At 32.8% G+C, this 15,444-nt stretch overlaps 1 non-coding gene across 1 annotated transcript; it reads left to right on the forward strand.

The window, feature by feature from the left end:
* The first annotated feature begins 7,646 nt into the window (after positions 1-7,646).
* Positions 7,647-7,754, forward strand: LOC118980996 (U6 spliceosomal RNA). Its single transcript, XR_005065248.1, has one exon. It is a non-coding gene; the product is annotated as a U6 spliceosomal RNA (small nuclear RNA).
* The last annotated feature ends 7,690 nt before the right edge of the window (positions 7,755-15,444 follow it).

Consider the following 15,444-nt stretch of genomic DNA (forward strand, 5'->3'; position numbering starts at 1 on the left):
TTATTCCACATAATTTGTCCTGTGTCCCTCTATCTTCATATAGATTCAATGTGAAATGACGTAAGCCATGAGATCTAAGCAAGACTCTAAGAATATTGGAGTGAGATTTCAAGAGTCTTGGTTCTTGATCACACCCTTGCACAAACCCCGGACTAGCTTTTCCAAACACCTGATTGGAGGAAAGGGTGGTGAAAGGGAGACTAATTCTTTTAATTCACTGGTTTTATTTTGCCTCCTATAAAAGAATTTAAGTTAACATAATCTCTAACTAAGAGTATTAGTTTTGCTTTAGGAGAAAAATAAAACAGATGCCTGAATTATAAATATCCCAGACTCTTCTCATGTTCAAGCAGTTTTCATATATATATATTTTCAGTCATTCCATATTTGCCAGTTCCACCTACAATGAGCAAGGCAACCTCCTGTCCCAGATACAAAGATATAAAAGAAACAATATATTCCCCAGTTTGTTAGTACAGGGAAAACAAAATTATATGGGACTGCTAGGGTTTTATAATCATTTTTAAATTATCAGGCAAAGTATAGGGAAGTATTAGACAAAAAAGAAGGTGAAATTCAATAAGAAAAAAATAGTAATAATACAATGTCAATGTTAAATCATTCAAAATGCATAATAAAGCCAAGTGGCTATTTCAAAAAAATTATAATTTTTATCTATTATTTCATAAGTATATGTAAGGGAATATAAAATGAAATCTGAAATTTAAATTTCCCAAACTCTTTTTTGGCTATCCATGTCATTTGTCTTTAACCACATGTCAAAACTAGAATATTTTCAAGTGCAAATTAGGCTCAATTTTTTTGTTTTGTTTCATAATATATATTCTTTTAACCCCAAAGACCTTTGTTAAGAAACCAAATTGTTTCCCACAGATATGCCATGAGGAATAAGCTTCCTACTGAAGAATCAATCCCCGTTCACATACAAGGATGTGCCTGTCTTCCTTACACGTATCTCCCAGCTTACTGATTACATTTTTCTCACTGCCATCAGAAAATGTGATTCCCTAGCACTAGACTGTGTGATTAGTTATGACTCATCAGTTGTGGCATAATCCTATCAATTCCAGCCCAATGTCTCCTGTCCTCATTTAAATACAAATTTTTCTTCTATTGCCAAGCTATCAAATATGTTTTACTCACTGAGTCTTATAAAAAAGGTGAAAGAGCACAGTCTGCTCTAAGCAGCAAGATTTTAAAAAATAACATTCAAATTATTGCATGCGTTTTTTCAATGTACTTTTCTATTTTTGAAAAGTCTAACTACACAATTATACACACACACATACACACACATATCTGCTGATAGTAATTTGAATAGTTACTTATGAAAAATAACAGAAGATTGTCAGTCATGACAAACTGTTTTTTTAAAAAACTATTTCCCAACCATCTTGAAATTGATAGAAAATGTGAAGAAAGGTCCTGGTGATACTCTTAATCAGTAAGGCATGAATATCAACCTATTAGAATAAGAAAAAAAAGAAATTCTAGAGTTAAGCTGAAAATCTAACACATTCAACATTTAAATTGAATTTATTTATAATGAAATATAATAAAAAGGAAACACAAATTCTCACAGTTTTATTTACAATCCTCTTTTAGTTTTATCCATTTAAGGACCACATTTGGGTTTATCATGTTCTCTGATCATTTTTAAATGATTTTATTAGTACCATTTCACCCACGATAATTTTAGTGCTGAATTCCAATTTCTCAAGAATCTGTGGTATACACATAAATAATATTTATCTGTTGCATGACCTCAGTTACTATTCAAACCTCCAGTAGTGACAGAAAATAAAATTAACTGAATACCACACTTTCCCAAAGAATTTTATTATATAATTATAAAATTTTCATTTATTTAGTTTCTACTGATTGACAAATTGAAGTTCAACTCTAACCAGTTTTAAGAGATAGACCTTCAACTGAGTTACAACACAGGTTGGTTATGATCCCTATTAAAATTATATTTTAATATCTCTCAATACTATTACTAATAACTCTGATAATTCAGCTAAATCTCAAATACTTATATTTCTACATTAAAAAATAGAAAGAATTCAGACAATTAGAATTGGTAAAAATTACAGAGCAATGATTCAATATATTTGAATGAACAAGCCAATCTTTGTAATATCATTTTAATACAACTTCTTTTTTGTCTTTAATGGTTCTATATAATTTTTATTAGGAAAACGTTCATTATGTACTAGATGAAAATCTAGTTCTATAATTTCAATTGTTTTGCAGTTTCTTAAAAAAATTATAGCCTCTTTATTTTTGTTGCTCTTGGTTTTTCCTCTAAACAATCATAAACTAACTGTGATTTCAACATTCCCCTAGAAAAAAAATCACAAAATATATGTATGGAGGTGTCAAAGTAAAACCAAGTCATTAAAGATTGGAGGGCTAAAATACTAAAGAAAAGAGTACATCAGAGAGGAGAGAGCACTGTTTGTTATCCCTGTTCTTTGAAGGATTTTTTATCTGTAAATGTCTATTGATAAACCAAAAAGCTAAGTAAAATGCTAATAATCTTATAGTGCTTAGAGAGATTAAAAATATGGTTCAGGACTCACAAGGCAGAAGGCCTCTTTTAAACACCCAAAGCTTTCATCTGAAACCCCCAAAGCCAAAGAGCAGGGATGGAAATAAAATAGATTATCATTCACAAGAATAGCAGCCCGGCAATAAACCGGCTTCACTGCTGCTGCTCAACAGTGACCTGCCCTGATGCGCACCCCCCACCCCCAAAATAAATTAGTCTTGTGTGGGAAAAGATAATGTAAACCAGATTTGTTAAGCTTATCAAAATATTTTCATAAGCAATGAGATTAAATATGTGTGTGCACATGTGTATACACAATAAATTAATGAAAGATGAGTATGACTAAAAACTAAGGAAAATATTGACAATAAGATCAAACCCAGATCCAAATACTGGAGTTGTCAGACTTAGAATTTAAATACTTGTGTTTTAATTTTAAAAAAATAGGAACATTCCCATCATAAAATAATCTAAATTAAGAAATTAACAAGGTTCTTGTCAGGTATTAGGTTGATTAGAGTGTTGTCCCCATATGCCAAGTTTGAGGATTTGATCCCCAGTCAGGACACACACAAGAACCAACCAGTAAATGCATAATTGAATAGAACAACAAACAAGTCAATGTTTCTCTATCCTTCTCTTCCTCTCTTTCTCTTTTTGCTCTCTCTAAAATCAATAAGCAAAAAGTAAAAAAAAGAAGAAATGAATAGGTAGCCCTAATAGCATTTACACGCAGTAGCATAAGTTTAGAGTTAACTAGAATTAACTAGTAAGTAGAATTCCATCAGATAAGATATAAAAGAAACACAAAAGCCATATTTAAACAGAATTCTTCAAAATGATGAATAATGAAAACTTTCAGCCACACATTCAGGAATGGTAAAATGAAGCAGGATAGCCACCATAAAGCTCCTATTGTAAAACTAAAATCTGATGACAAGAAGACTGTCTTAAAAGTAGTTATAGATATATCGAATGGGATTTTTTTCCTGATCTCTGCTTCTGCTGTTTCACTGTTGGTATACAAAAATGCCTTTGATTTCTGGATATTGACTTTGTATCCCGCTGTTTTGCCAAATTCATTTATTAGTTCAAGCAGTTTTTTGGTAGAGGCTATAAGCTTTTCCATGTACACTATCATGTCATCTGCAAACAATGACAGTTTTGTTTCCTCCTTTCCAATTTGAATGCCTTTTATTTCCTTTTCTTGCCTAATCGCTGAGGCTAAAACTTCTAACACTATATTAAATAGAAGTGGTGAAAGTGGGCAACCTTGTCTTGTTCCTGATCTTAGTGGAAAATATTTTAGTTTTTGCCCATTGAGTATGATGTTGGCTGTAGGTCTTTCATATATGGCCTTTATTATATTAAGGAATGTTCCCTCTATTCCCATTTTTCTGAATACCTTTATCATAAATGGGTGTTGTACCTTATCAAAAGCTTTTTCCACATCTATTGTGGAACTTTCTAAGAAAACTAAAAATGAATGTGCCTTTTGACCCAGCAATTCCACTATTAGGAGTATATCCTAAGAACCCTGAAACACCAATCCAAAAAAACCTATGCACCCCGATGTTCATAGCAGCACAATTTATGATAGCCAAGAGTTGTAAGCAACCTAGATGCCCATCAGTAAATGACTGGATCAAAAAGCTATGGTACAGTTACACAATGGAATTCTATGCTGCAGAAAGGAAGAAGGATCTCCTACCTTTTGCAACATCATGGACGGAACTGGAGAGCATTATGTTGAGCGAAATAAGCCAGGTGGTGAAAGACAAATACCATATGATCTCACCTTTAACAGGAATCTAAACAACAAAACAAACAAGCAAGCAAAATATGACCAATGACACTCAGATACGGAACAGGCTGACAGGGTCCAGAGAGGAGAGGGGAGAGAATCATAGGGGAAAAGGGGACTCACATGAATAAGTATAAAGGACACATGGACAATAATTAAGGTGGGGGGCGAAAATGGGAGGGAGGTGGGGTGCACTGGGGTGGGGGCAGGGCAGGGAATATAAAATAGAAAACTGTACTTGAATAAGAATTAAATTAAAAAAATGAAATAAACATAGTTATAGAAAAAGACACATTACTTTCAAAGGAGTAATAATATGACTTAGAGATGACTTATCAAATGGGATCCAATTGCCAACTAGAATTTTACATGCAATGAATATATTCTTTACCATAAGGGAACAAAAATAAGGACATTTCAGAAAAACAATAAAAATGAGGTATTTGACCACCTCAGCCAGTAATATACTACACTAACATAAATAATAGTAATCTTCAGGCAAAAAAAAAAAATACTCAAGGGTTATAGACATAGAAATTCAGGAACAAACTATTTATTGGAAAGATAAAGTATATTAATAAATCTAAATGAATATTAACTGTATAAAATGCTTTAATGTAAAACAAAAAATTAACAAACCACCTAATAATATCTATGAAAAGTATTCTAAGATCTTTGTAGCTTAAGAAAAGTGATTAAGGATTTACTTTATATTGAATAATAATATGTCAAGGAATCATGTAACAATTTCTAGAGTAAAATCTAAAGATAGCAAAACCAGCCCTGGCCAATGTCACTTGGTTGGTGGAATATTGTCCCATAACCAAAGGGTTGCAGATTCGACCCCTAGTCTAGGTGTCTACAGGAAGCAGCCAATCGATGCTTCTCTGTCTCATCAATATTTTTCTCTTTCCCTTCCTATCTCCCTTCCCCTCTTTCTAAAAGCAGTATATATGCATACATACATATATATGTGTTTATATATATATATTTATTTATATTTATATTTATATGTATATATATAAAAAGTCAAGTGAGGATTAAAAAAAAGATACCCAAACCAGTAAGATAAAAAGGGGGTGCCTGAGAGAAGAAGAATGCTCAATTGAAAAGAAAGCAAGAAAAGAACATAAAATAAGCCCTGGCTGGTGTAGCTCAGTGGATTGAGCACGGGCCTCCAAACCAGAGGATTGTGGTTCAATTCCCAGTCAGGGCTCATGCCTGGGTTGCAGGCCAGTTCCCAGGAGGGGACACACAAGAGGCAAACATACACTGACATTTCTCTCCCTCTCTCCTTTTCTTCTCCTCTAAAAATAAATAAATAATTTTTTTAAAAAAGAACATAAAATGAGTGAAAAACATAGCAACATAATATAATCTAAGTATCTTTAGCTAAATTTAAATGATTTGAATATTCCATTTAAAGAAATTCCAAAAATGCCTTTTAGAAATATGTAAATGCTTGCTATAAAATAAAATATCTATAATGATCAGGAAAGTCTAAGAAAATGAAAAAAATTCCATCACATGAACACAACCAAGAGAAAGCTGGTATAACCATACCAATATGGTTATGATATAAATACATTTTTATGGCAAGAATGAGTACTAGAGATAAAGAAAGACTTGTTAAAATAAGAAGCAGTATACCAGGAATACATGATACTTCTAAATTTGTATGAATGCAACAGGAAGAAAGATTAGGAGAAATATATGAACCCATAATCATTTAAAATTTTATATAATTCTGCCCTGGCTGGTGTAGCTCAGTGGATTGAGCATGGGCCTGAGAACCACACGATCGCAGTTCGATTCCCAGTCAGGGCACATGTAGGCCAGTTCCCTGTAGGGGATTCACAAGAAGCAAACATATATTGTTATTTCTCTCCTTCTCTCCTTTCCTTCCCCTCTAAAGATAAATAAATAAAATCTTTTTAAAATTTTTACCTAATTCTCCTATTAAGTATTGGAAGAAGTACAAAAAATTGTCAGTAAGAATTTATAAGATTTAAATATCTCTATGAAAAATTTTGACCTAATTAACATAAATAGAACATTGTACTCAATAACTACAGAAGGCATTCTTTTGATGTGGAAACTTAATATTTATTCAAATGCACCATATGCTATACTTCATCAGGCAAGTTGTTGACAAATTTTAAAAAATTGAAATAATACATTTCTGACACCAGCTGAATTAAGCTATAAATCAATTAGAAATGACAGCTTAAAAATCTATCAACATTTTAGTTAGGCAATCTATAAAATAAATTTCAATGAAAATTAGAAAACATTTTTAACTAAATGAAAATAACATAATGAAACTCAAGAAAATTTTTAACCTTAAAGGTATATATTAAAAAAAAGAAAAGAGAAGCTAAATTTAGTAATCTGAAAACCTGAATCAACAGTTGAAAACAAAATTAACCCAAGGAACTTAACATAGAGAAGCTAGAAAACAAACAGCAACCCAAATACAATCAAAATAGAAGCCATGTGAAAAATTACGATAATAACAGAAATTGCTACATTATGGAAGAATCACATAATCTAAGAGATTACAAGAAAAGTTGTTCCCTTGTAAAGAAAAATAAAATCACTAATTTGGCAAACTCAGAGGAGCAGAAGGGGAATAGAAAAGAGGAGCACAGAAAACTATGAATGGGAAGAAACATACCTAATTTATTAAAGGCTATCTCCAAATGGATGTAGTAAACATCTTTTCTAATCATAACAGACTGGACGTTTCCTTCCTGATACTGGGAACAAGAAAATTACACCTTCTATTATCAGTTTTGTTCAATATTAAACTTGGTGATATAGCTAGTGAAAAGGGCAAGAAAACAATAAGAAGAATGTAAAAGTAAGAAATGAAACTAATTTTTCACAAAAATGTTAAATAAGAACAGATAAGCTATTTTTATGAGTGAATACATTTACAAGGTAGTTAGGTATATGATAACATGGGAAATTAATTGTATTTCCACTTACCAGAAAAAAGAGTGCTTACAAAAATATGACAAATAGATGGAACTAATAATAAAATCAGAAATATCACTCATTCATCAATCTACTAAGTAGAGTACAAAATCTCAAAATAGAAACCTACAGAGTATTATATAGAAATTTTTGAAAATCAGTGTATTAGTTACCTGGAAAAGATAAGAGAAAATTATCCTGAGATGGAGTTGAATGAGATCCTGAGTTGCTAGTAATGTTTTATTTTTTGACCTAGGTGGTTGTTGCTTACGTTTAATTCAAAATTCTGTGCTCGCTTCGGCAGCACATAGACTAAAATTGGAACGATACAGAGAAGATTAGCATGGCCCCTGCGCAAGGATGACACGCAAAATTCTAGACTACTTTTCTTTTTATATGGTGATATCTATTGAAATTTTTATTATGTGATGTCATTAATACATACATACTTATAATTTGTATATATATTTTCTATAACTGTAAAGAATCAATAAAACATTTATTAAAAAGGAAATTAATAAGTAAGAGGTATTTAGCCATTTTGTGATTTAGACATCCTATATTTCCTGACATGCCATCTATATTTGATTTTCTCATTTAAATACTTTCTTAAAAATATTTTCAGTATATGTTTTAGATTGCTATACCAAGCTAATTGAGGCTAAATGTGTCTGGGAATTTTTTTAATAGTCTCAATATTCAATAGTATCGTAGTTGGATATAAATTCTACAGCAGAGTTGCTTTCTTTCAATACTTTAATAATATCTCCTATTTTTTGCAGCCAAGTTGTAGTATTAAAACTTGATGAAAAGCTAATTTGCATTCTCTCTAGGTGATTTGGCTTTTGTCCTTCTGTTAGAATTTTGTTTTGACTTTACCTAATTTACTTTACTGCAGAAGGCACATTCTTTTCTAGAGCGCACAGAATGTTGTAAAAAATAAAGTGGCCATATGCTGGCTGTATTGCAAGTCTAAGTAAAGTTCAAGGTATTTAAATAATTGAGAGATGTCAACTAGCCAAAGTACCTGTAGAAAAGTATCATATTATATTTATTTGTTTCAAATTCTGAAGAGTATAAATGTATAATTTCTGTTATTTCTGATAAATGTCAGTGGGCGTTAAATTGGACTAGTTATCTGTCCTGTGTCATAGCCTTTATTGGTTTTGTTTTGTTTTTTTGTTTTTGTTGTTTATTTTTGCAAGCCTGTTGTTTTCCTCGGGGCTTAAAATCCACATGTCTTTAAAGTACTAAGTGACATTTATCAAGCTAATATATCCACCTCTCATCATTTCTCCAAACTAGATGGGAGAGAGATAATGCAGACAAAAAGGGGAAGGGACAGGTCAAAGAATGTGAGTAGAGGACTCATGGGCGTGGACAATATGGGAAAGTATGGACTGTAGGAGTCAGGCGATGGGGCAGGGAAAGCAAAAGGAAAAAGGCAGGACAACTGTAACTGAACAATAAAAAGCAATAAAAAATAGTTTTGAAGTCAATATTGATAGTCAATTTCTTCCAGTTGCCATATATACATTGCCTTAGACAGCAGTTAAAAAAAAAACTACTAAAAAGACTATATGTTTGCAATTCAGGGATCAAATGAGGTTCAAAAAGGAAAACAGACAAGCATGATGCCTTCCAACACAATGCTTATTATTTACAATTTAATCATTGATCAACTAAGAGTTATAAAAAACAATAAAAAAGAAATTAAGGGAGTATAGATGTAATCTTTGATTTGACATTGGATTTCTAAACCAGAAAGAATAGCATTTATTATAATGGAAAGGGAAGAAAACTTGATCTTGGGTGGGTGAAATGAGTTTACAGTGCATGTGGAAAGACCAAGCCTTAGGGGATGTCACCCAGACATAAATTAAAAAGAAATAAAATGAGCCAGTGAAGTGAAGATAATAAAAATTCTAAAAACTATAAACTGTCCACTGTAAATAAAAGTCAACTAGGTATTCCATCCCCCAAAAGACTCACTTAGGAAAAAGAAAGGATTGTGATCAGGCACACGGCATGGCCAAGCCACATGTTAACTTCTGCCAGGATAAAGATGAAGTAAGTACTTTAGAGAGTGAAAAGGAAGTTAAGAAAAGGGCTTGTGACAATCAGAGTGCTTAGTTGTAAATAGAGAGGTCTTCCTGCAGTGCTCTCAGGAGATCTTAGGGTGTAAGAACACCTCCTACAAGCCATCCAGATTCCTGCCTAGGTTAAGACCTCTATCATAATGACAATTATGATAAAAGAAAATTGGCAGGTTGCAATGTCACAGAAGACAAAAACATTTCAATGAATGTTGCCAATAGCATATAAATATATATATTTTGGAACATAAATATACTTTTTACTTGGAACATATAAAATTGTTTTGTACAATAATAATTATTTTCTAGTTTATTGAATATTTTGGATCAATCAATAATTTGGGTCTATTGTCATATTTTGGTGGATACTTTTCTCTCTATTTTTTAAAATATATTTAAATCTAGGTGAGATTACTATAATAGTTCTTAAATCTTCTATGATTCTATTAAGTAGCCAGACTTCTATTATTATCTGGTTAGTCAATTAGATTCTTTTAAAGCCAAACCTCTTTTCATGGAGTTCTAATATGTCATGGAATTATTACTGGAGGCATCCATGTAACATTGATAACCCACTTACAAATCACATCTTCTGAATGTTCACTAGAACACATTCATGGATGCTATTTCTTTTTGTTACTGTATCACACCTCTGAAGCTATATACCAAGAGACAGAGTTGTGCACATGTTATTGACACAAGTGAACTAAAAAATAAACTAAATTTAATAATTTTTAAAAAATTATTATTGTTCAGTTATAGTTGTCCCAACTTTTTCCCCATTGCTTAACTACATATCACCAGGAGAGGATTAGGAAGAAAAAATATCTGGAAAAATAAAAATATCTGGAAATTATGGAATTTTTAGCTAGTTTATATTATTATACTGGGAGAAGGTCAATTACCAAGAATAAATAAAGTGAGTTTTTAATAATTAAAAAGAGGCACCAGAGGGAAAAAAGTGCAAAAAGGAAAGCAGGGAAAAATATAGGTAATGAATGAAAATCCAAATTAAAATAACAATGGCATTCTTCTCAGAATTAAAACTAATCCTAAAATTTATATGGAACACACACACACACACACACACACCCAATAGCCAAATAAATAAATGAGAAAGAACAAAGTGAGAGGTATCATGCTCCCTGATATCAAAATATACTATGGAGTTACAATAATCCAAACAGTATAACACTAGCATAGGAGTAGACATGTATATCAATGGAATAGAATAGAGAGCTTAGAGATTAATCCTCACTTATATGGTCAATTAATCTACAGTTGAGGCAAGAATATACTATCTGTAAAGACAGTCTCAGATAACTGAGCAGATAAATGCAAAAAAATGATATTGAACTATTTTCTTACACCATATACAAAATAAACTAAAAATAGATTAAAGATTAATATGCAAGACCTGAAACTGTTAAACTCCTACCAAAAAATACAGGCTGTAAATTCTTTGACATCATTCTTGGCAATTTATTTTTATATGTGTTTCTTTGGGCTAAGGGAAGAAAAAAGAAAAATTAAACTAATGGGACTGTTAAACTAAAAAGGTTTCCACAGCAAAGGAAACCATCAACAAAATGAAAAGATAACCTACTGAATGCATGAAGATACTTGCAAGTGATACATCCCTTAAAAAGTTAATAATCCGTAACATCCAAGAAACAATTAACTTAAAAAAATGGGCTAAGGACCTAGATAGACACTTCTCTAAAAAAGGACATGCAGATGGGGCATAGACATACGAAAAGATGCTTTACATTACATATCATCATCAGAGAGACACAAATGAAAATGACAATGAGATATCATTTCATATCTGTCAGAGTAGCTATCACGAATAGATCAGCAAATAATAAGTGCTCATGATAATGCAGAAAAAAAGAGAAACCTCACACATTATTGTAACTTATTGCAGACACTATGGAAAATAGTATGAAGATTCCTCAAAAAGTTAAAAATGAAGCTGGCATATGGCCCAGCAAGTTCACTTCTGTGTATTTATCTGAATAAAACAGAAACACTAATTTAAAAAGATGTATGCAACCTTATTTTCATTGCAGCATTATTAATGAGAGCCCAGATACAGAGAGAACCTAGATTTCCATCAATAGACAAATGAATGAAGAAGATATGAGATATATGTACAATAAAATAGTACTCAGCAGTAAAAAATAATGAAATCTTACCATTTGGAACAACATGAATGGACCTAGACAGTATTTTACTAAGTCACACAGAAAAAAGATACTTATGAATGGATTCTTTAAGATATCAGCAAAACAAAATAGAAACATACCCATAGATATAGAGTGGTCACCAAAAGAGGTTACCAAAGGCAGGGGGAAGTAGTGGTAGTGAGGTGATGGGATTTAAAAAAAAAGTGGGACCTTGATCCATTGGCTACTGTCAATTGGACCCGCATAGACAACTGATCAATTTAGGTTGATTGCATCATCTTTCTCACCTAGAAATTCTGGTTTAGTTTGAACTGATAACTTGAGTGCAAGAAGTGAAAAAAATCAGAAACTGTGCCAGATTATTATCCTCAGGTGAAATGAAGAGCAGAGAATGTCAGTCTGCAGAGAGAGAAGGAAGAGGCAGAGATGTTGAGAGCAGCAGAAATAAGAGACAGAGATGAACAATTACTGGGAGCGCTCCATTGTGCATTCTAGTCATTTCCTGTATTCCTTTCTCTTCAATCTGTGGTGAAGCTAGAATCCAGTATTCTTATAGCAGCTTAAATTTTTCCCTTAAGCTAATTTGGGTGGCTTTCAGCAAGACGTTGGGGTTAAACAATTACTTACATCCAAAAGCTTATCATAACTTTTAGCATAGATAAAAGTGTGGTTGAGCAAATAACCGTACATTATTTGAAGTGTAGTTTATTAAGCTGTCATTAAATATGTTTTGGAGGACTATGATGACATGTAAAATGTTCAACATATTATGATAAGTAAAACTATTAGGATATAAAATTTTGTGTGCAAAAGAAGAAAGCTATATTGTAGGGAAAGATATAAATTTGGGGGAGAAGATGTTAGTAGGTCTTAGTCTTAATTTTCTGTCACCCAAATGAGAATATCCAATAGATATTAGGAAACAATTTAAGATAAAAAGAACACACATGAGTGTTGAATATGCGGGTTTTAAGCTAACATTGTGCCTATAAAACAGTATTTTTCTAGTGTTTATTGGATGAAAAATAAATGTAAAAATTATATATTTTTTTCATTCCTCCACTTAAAAGAAACAAATACCAGATTCCCAAAGACATTTGGAAACTCTATTAGACTACTGTTAGTACTTTGTCACAATTTTCCTACTTACTCACCTAGCTCATCAGTCTGTCTCTCACTTACTAAATAAGAAAAAAGATTATCTACATATTTTTGAAGGAAAATATTTTTCATATTTTGACTAAAATATAGGAAATATATTCTCACATACTCAAGAACCATGAATACATAGCATGCATATACCCTTTCTGACACAGTGTTTTGAACAAATAATCTACACAATTTACTGTTAATTATAATTAAGAAATTGTAAGATAATTGTGCTATAGGAACATGATGGTGCTAATTAAATGCGTTTGATGTCCAGAAAAATGCATAACTCTACTCTCTTATGAGTTTTGTCTTTCTTCCATCCTATGTGACCATGCACTATAGTATGTCTGCAGAATTTTCCTTAGGGATTTTTTTTAAGTTTATAAACCACATAAAACTGCCAATTTTGTAGGTCTAAAATGGTTAACTATAAGACTTTCCATGCAATTCAACATCATAGAAAGAATTTTTAGTTTCAGTGACACTAAAATAATTTTAGGCACATTTTTCTTTGACCATTGAGGTCAGATTTTAAAAACATATCTTTGTATGTCTATTCTTATACCACCATCTTCTCTGTAATCCATGAATTTTTCTTAATTAGATTTCCAAGCAACCTCCTATTTTTAAGATTAAAAAATAAAAACCTTGCCAGAACAGAATAATTAAGTTAACCTTTCTTTGCTCGAAAGTTCACTTGTAAAAGTCATTGTGATTTATAACATCAGTGTACCCTCTCAATGTTTAACATTTAAATCTATTTTTGTTCTTATCTTTACTTTGAACTAAATTTTAATCACTTTTATCATTCCAGGAAAAGTTATTTTATAAATTATTTCTATATATAGGGTTTCAATCACTTGAAAGTAAACATTCTCAATATAAACACTTTATAATTTATTATTTTGTTTACAAATCCATGGGAGGAGAAAAAGTCATGGCTTATTTAATCTCAATACCTTGCTGTTAACAAAAGATCCTTGTTTTGTGGAAAATGTTGGGAATCTGGCCACCTAAATATACCTTTCTTATCCTCCAATCCCAGCTACAATCTATTTCTCTCTGCCTTGCCAAGATTCTGCTAAAACTGAACTTGAAGTGGCAATACTATTAAGTTTTCAAAGGGCTACCTCTTTAGCAGTCTTGCAAGGGGGGAAGCAGGAGAGAGCAGGGGAAAATTGGGGTGGAGGGATTAGAGAGGGTGGGAAAATCCCAGGAAGAGCTTAGTGGTCCAAGATCTGAGTCTGCAGAGAACTTCCACAGGAATGACTATGTTCAGGTCCTTGACATTGGAAAAGGTCAGGAAATAGCTCAATGGACAGATTTTGTTAATTGTTTAGATTGGATCCATTAGTTTTTGGCCCTTCCTCAATGGGATATTTCACCCTCATGTGTATTACATGGCATTGAGTTGGCTCTGATTCTTGGGTACCCTGTGGGTGAGTGATGTCCACAATGTCCAGTCCTCAACAGCCCTGCTTGGTTCCTGTACTGGTGATTATGGCTTCTACTATGGAGTCAATCCATCTTTTATTTGGTCTTCCTTGTTTCTGAGTGCCTTCTACTTTGTCCAGCATTATTGTCTTTTCCAAAGAACCCAGCCTTCTTGTGGTGTTACTGAAGTGGGACAGACACAGTTTTGTCATTTTTGCTTCAAGGGATGTTTTCAGGCTTAACCCACTTGTTCATCTTTCCGGTGATCCAGAGTATCTGCAGAGTTCCCCTCCAATACCAGATTTTAAATGAATCAATTTATTTCTTATCATCCTCTTTAATGTCCAACTTTTACATCCATGCATAGTAATTGGAAATACAAGGATGTGGATGATCTTAACCTTGGACTCTAATGACACATCTTGCTCTCATTGATCTTTCCTAATTCTTCCATTGCTGCCCTTCTGAGCCTGTCTTCTCTGAATTTCTGGCTGCAGTCCCCATTTGAATTGATGACTGTGTCAAGGTAATAAAATCATTAACAGTTTCCATGCTTTCATTATCTATGCTAAAATTTTGTATTTCTTCTGTAATCACAAGTTTTTTTCTTCGTGTAGTTCAAATACAGTCTTGCTATGACACTTTCTTCTTTCACTTTCATCAGAAGTCATTTCAAATAATTATAATGTTCTGACAATATGATCATGTCGTCTACACATTTTTTAATCCTCATCCAAGGACATTTTTTCATTGCTTTTAGAGACGGAGAAAAAGAGAAAGAGAGAAAGAGAAACATCAATTCAAGAGAGAAGCATTGATTGGTTGCCTTCTGTATGTGCCCAGGGAATCAAAAGTACCCAGACCAAAGATCAAACCCACAACCCAGGTCTTCCTTTGGATATGCTGTTTGTGAAACTTATTGGATCCTGTTCTGGTGTTGTCTGAATGTGGCCACTGGGTGTGTTGGTTCCAGGCATCTTGGGAGAGACCCTGGTGCAGTGCACGTGACTGGGCAGCCTGTTTACAGCTACCAGGAACCCATTGTCTGTAGCTCCCTTTGCTGGGTTTGTGTGTGCAGAAAGGACCAAGTTGTGCACCAAGGCTGGGTTTTATCAGCGCTGTGCCTGGGGGCAGGTCAACAAATGTTTTGATGCACCCCGACACCCACCTCTGCCTGCCTCTGCTTTCTGGATGCTGGTTAGGCTCAGTCATTAA

This window comes from Sturnira hondurensis, unplaced genomic scaffold (genome assembly GCF_014824575.4).
Source record: "Sturnira hondurensis isolate 20B ecotype Veracruz unplaced genomic scaffold, ASM1482457v3 Scaffold0023357, whole genome shotgun sequence".
Taxonomy (NCBI): Eukaryota; Metazoa; Chordata; class Mammalia; order Chiroptera; family Phyllostomidae; genus Sturnira; species Sturnira hondurensis.